We start from the raw sequence: 4733 nt of genomic DNA, 5'->3' as shown, positions 1-4733 counted from the left end.
TGCAAAGCGAACGCTCGCCCCGATAGAGAATACGGTGCGCTCTTTGTTGCAAATGCCCTTTTCCAGAATCGCTCAGCACAGAACCGCCGCGTTTCCCCGACATGTCCGCGAGCAGGAGAAATGCACCGTTCTAGATTCGTGGCACAAAATGTCACCGACTCCTTCGAATAAATGCGGCTTCGCTGTCGGGTTCCTTTTATTCGAAGAGAACGTGACAGAAGGGCATCACGAATGTGCTTGCGAAAGAAACGAAACACGCTACCAGTTAGGTAATAGTATTTTCGTGTGTGGCCCCTTCGGGCTGCCCAGAATTGTCCTTTATGTTTTCTACGCAACCTTGCTGCTTAGCTTTTTAAAAATTATTTTACGACACCTGTAATCTTCCTTGTGTCCCTCGTTGTTGATGTTTGTAGCGGTCATTCTGAAATGCAGCGACCTACCGCTGTTACTCACTCTTCTCTTTTAATTCTTTTCTCGACATTCGCGTTTTGCATACACTCGCACATCGCTCCACGCTAACAGAATGACCTTCTCGTTTTTCAGAGCAGGCATTGAAAAAGCGCGCTCGGAAACTATTGCCTCGCTTAGATTGATGTCGCGATTTCGAAACGGCAACTACACAACAAACAGGCATACAAGCACACACAAATAAATAGGCGGTCATCTCAGTGAACGTGGCTTCCAAAGCATTCCATTTACATGGCTAGTCGCAACTCCTATGAATGTCGTTTTTTTTTTTCCTTTTTCTCTCTCTTTCACATTGCTTCTCAGTATTCTGTCCCACCACTTTCCACGACAGGGGCAGTCGAAGGTGTCTACTGAAAAGGTGCCGCTTTGGATTCCGAAGGCAATCATGACCAGTCAGGAGTAGAATCTATTCAGTGACGGCTTACGATAGATTTCAAGGTGCACTTGACTTTTGCCTATGTTGGGCTGTGCGTTGTTCAATTGCTTGCGACCCTGAAATTCAAGACAAAACAGCGAAGTCGATCCCGAAGACGCTCGCATTATGTGACCCTGCACTGAGCTGCCTATTGCCACTAGCTGCTGCAAGCTCCAGCGCCCTCCAGACAAAGCAAAACACAGAAACTCAGCCTAAATGGTTGGCCAAACCTTCACTACGCAGTACTTCAAGTGAAGTGCTACCTCATGACACTAACGAGCGCCGACAAGGTAGTTTCAGCGCGACGCGTGAAGCTTTCGGTTCAGCTAGAGACACGCCAGTTGGATGCGGAACGCCTTCGCCGTTCCCGGAGCGCTGTCTGGTATATGCATGAGCACAGGTGTAAGTTACTCTATTACTGGGGAGGGCACACCTTGGCGTTTTTCTCGCCAAATGACGGCGCTTTGTATGAGTGCAAATCGAGTGCCAGGGTATGTGTTTGTTGATGCCATCTTAATGTGGGACAAAGAAAGAAAGAAAGAAAGAAAGAAAGAAAGAAAGAAAGAAAGAAAGAAGGAAAGAAAGAAAGAAAGAAAGAAAGAAAGAAAGAAAGAAAGAAAGAAGGAAAGAAAGCATTGCAAGCTAACGCGTATCTATTGCGCTGCCTACGAATCAATATTCTTTTACGGCGAAAGCTGTTATGAGATCATTTCACCGGCCGTTTTTGGCGCCGTAGTTGTCCGCCGCCGCCGCCGCCGCCACCGGTGTCCGTAACCAGTATCGCTCGAAATAAGAAAAAAAAAAAACGAAATAAGAGAAAAATTCCAGGATGGAACGAGGATCGAACCTGGGCCCTGTGCGTGGGAGCCCAGTATTCAACCTCTGAGCCATGCCGCTGCTTGAAACTGCTTTGCAAAGAGGTCCTATACAGGCTTCATGTCGGGAAGGAACCACATTAGCATATGCAATATAGCGTGGTAGTATAGTAAAATAAGCACCAAGCGTCGCACAACGCCAATTCTGTAACCAGGTGTCACACAATGCTAATTGCGCAACGATTAGGTTGTTGAATGCTTCCAACCCATTACAAAGGGCTGTGCCATAATTCTTCGTCGTCATCAGGCACAGCATCGGCAAATTGCGCATAATGCCTTACATGCATTTAGCAGGTACCACGGCTCTCCGTAGAATGACGAAAAAATCACAGCATATCCACGGAGTGAATGATGATCAGTGGGCGAAGCTGCGGAGGTTGATCGGTAAACCGTGAATCTTCCGTGAATTCTGCCCAGTACATCATCACCGACGTGAGATCGGGCGCGTTTATACTAAAGGTTCGATGAGTTATGACGACTTGCAGCGCACTTTAATTTTACATGTACGCTGTGAATTTTCATTGTTTAGAAAACCATTGCTTAGAAAACATCTGGCGTCTTTCGTTAAGCAGCTGGCGTCTTTTCGTTTTGCTTTAGAAACATCTGGCGTTCTTTCGTTTTGCTTTTACAAAACATCTGGCGTCTTTTGTTGGTTTATTTCATCAATCAACAGCGTTTTGAACAAAATTTTTATTGTTTAATCACGCACAGGAGAAATCTCACCAGGCACTACCTTGGAGGTAAAGAATGGCTGCTAATGGGAATGAGAGACAGAAGAAGTCGGCTTTTAGCTAACGCTGCGAATTTTTGATTGTTCAACAACGCACAGGAAAAATCTCCCACCGGCACCACCTTGCAGGTCAAAGCGTAAGACTGGTTACATACTACGCTACGAAGGACGAACGGGTGCCCCTATAAGGAGCTTCGCCCCTAAAATGGCACAGTGCCTGCTGCCCTACTTCTCAAAAATTACAATGATTTATAGCGTGGTGGGTTCCTCGCAAGTGCACTTGTATTGGTTGCCAAGGAAGCCCATAAGCGCATGATCCATTTCTTCGGGGTCTCAGTAAAATTCTTCGCCCCCCCCCCCCCGTCTCTCTCCCACGTCAACGTATGTTATACCTCATGACGGGTGAGGGAAATAGCGACCGCGCGTCACCCAATGCAAATTACATAAGTGGTGGGCCATTTAAAGCTTCCAACCCCTTACAAAGGGCTGAGCCAGAATTCTTCATCGTCATGAGTCGTCGCGTCAACAAAGTGCACATAATTCCTTACAGACGTGTAGCTGGTGCCTCGCTTCTCCGGAGAATGACGAATAATGGCTTAGTAGGTGCTTCCAAACTTCACAAAAATTGTGATTTATGGCGTAGTGCGTACTTTCTAGTGTACTTGTATTGTAGCCTCAAGAGAGCTGACAACGGGCTCTGAAACGCCGCTCTTCCAGCTTTCGCTGTGACTGTGCTGCGATTTCAGCGCAGGCCTGGCGTTTTTGGAAGCGTAATGTTCACAGGGGCAGATGACTTGCTCCGAGGGGAAACGCGCAACGTATACGTCATATTGGAGGGAAACAGCGCGAAAGACGAAGGGCCAGCCAGAGAAGGACACAAACAACAGCGCTGCCTTCTCTGCCTGGTCCTTCGTCTTTCGCGCTGTTTGCCTCCAATATGTCGTACCAACTCGCCCAAGCAACCACTTCAGCAACGTATACGAGCTCAGAATAAGGCACCACTAATTAAATATAGTCAAACGAAATGAAATGAAGAACATGATTACCAGCCGGAAAAAAAGAGAAGCTAGGTTCCCTCCCTTTTGATTACTTCAACGCCCTTTTCACTTGCACCAAGATAGGCTCTCAGTGATGCAATCAGAAATTGTTTAATCTTGGGCATAAATGCCGCGGATAACTGCGTTGGTTAGCGCAGTCTGGTACTTGGGAGGAAAAAAAAAAACGTTTAAGCAGAATAGACGTATATACAAGGAGGTCAGCACGACGCCGTGTTAATCCATCCTTCATTCTTTGTCGCGTTTTAAAAGCCGTTACTTCCGAATTATTCATGTGTCTCGTTTCGATTACAACAGAAAAACGCCGATAGAGCTCTTGGGGTGAGAAGATTGAATTAAATCCGCCGCTTACGAGACACATTCTAAGAAACTGACAGGATCTGCGGAGCTCAAAAGACCGTTTGTTTTTGTCAGACAAAAACAGTTATTCCCTGTACTGCGCAGCTGCTTTAACGAGACATTTCTGTACGAAGCTGCAGAGTTTCAGTGTTTCGGAACAACCATGCTATTATCATTTAGAAAAATAAAGACAAAAATGTAGACAATTTCCGTGATCTCTCTAAGAAATTTTCGAAATATTACTATGCCACATTTTATTTATTAGATGCTCTCAACGGTGAAACTCTGAGAGACGTTTGCAGAGTTCTGAACTATTCAATAATGTTGGACACGTCTGATTAATTCTTTGGTCCCACACATCTCCAAAGCCGGCCCACTCTCTACTATGCTCTCAATATCATCTACGGAACAATCATATTCAATTTCAGGGCCTTCCTTCGGGGCACAATGCATGCAAAAAACTTTAGAGGGAAAAAGCTTCTCGTTTTAAATGCAGTTAAGTAGAAATCACTCGACGTTGAATGTTTTTCGCGTTCGAATCTTGAGCTGCCCTCTCGTAAGAACAAGCTGCCAAGTGGCTGATAATTTGAGAGTATAGCGATATGCAAGAGACACCACATATTCGACTAACAGAAATGCGAGTAGCAAGATCTAGAAAGTTCATTTGGTGTAGAGTCAGCCTTGTAGGTAAGGTATTAAGGAGTATTCTCTACAGAAAATTGTACACGACATTCATCTCTAAACGAAACCCGACAGCAAAACAAATAGTAAATATATGCATATGAAAAGGTGAGACCGAGATATAAATAAATGTTACAAAATTTTACAACTAAAGCCGGGTTGTTGTTTTT

This window comes from Rhipicephalus sanguineus, chromosome 2 (genome assembly GCF_013339695.2).
Source record: "Rhipicephalus sanguineus isolate Rsan-2018 chromosome 2, BIME_Rsan_1.4, whole genome shotgun sequence".
NCBI lineage: Eukaryota > Metazoa > Arthropoda > Arachnida > Ixodida > Ixodidae > Rhipicephalus > Rhipicephalus sanguineus.
This window is presented reverse-complemented; position numbering follows the sequence as displayed.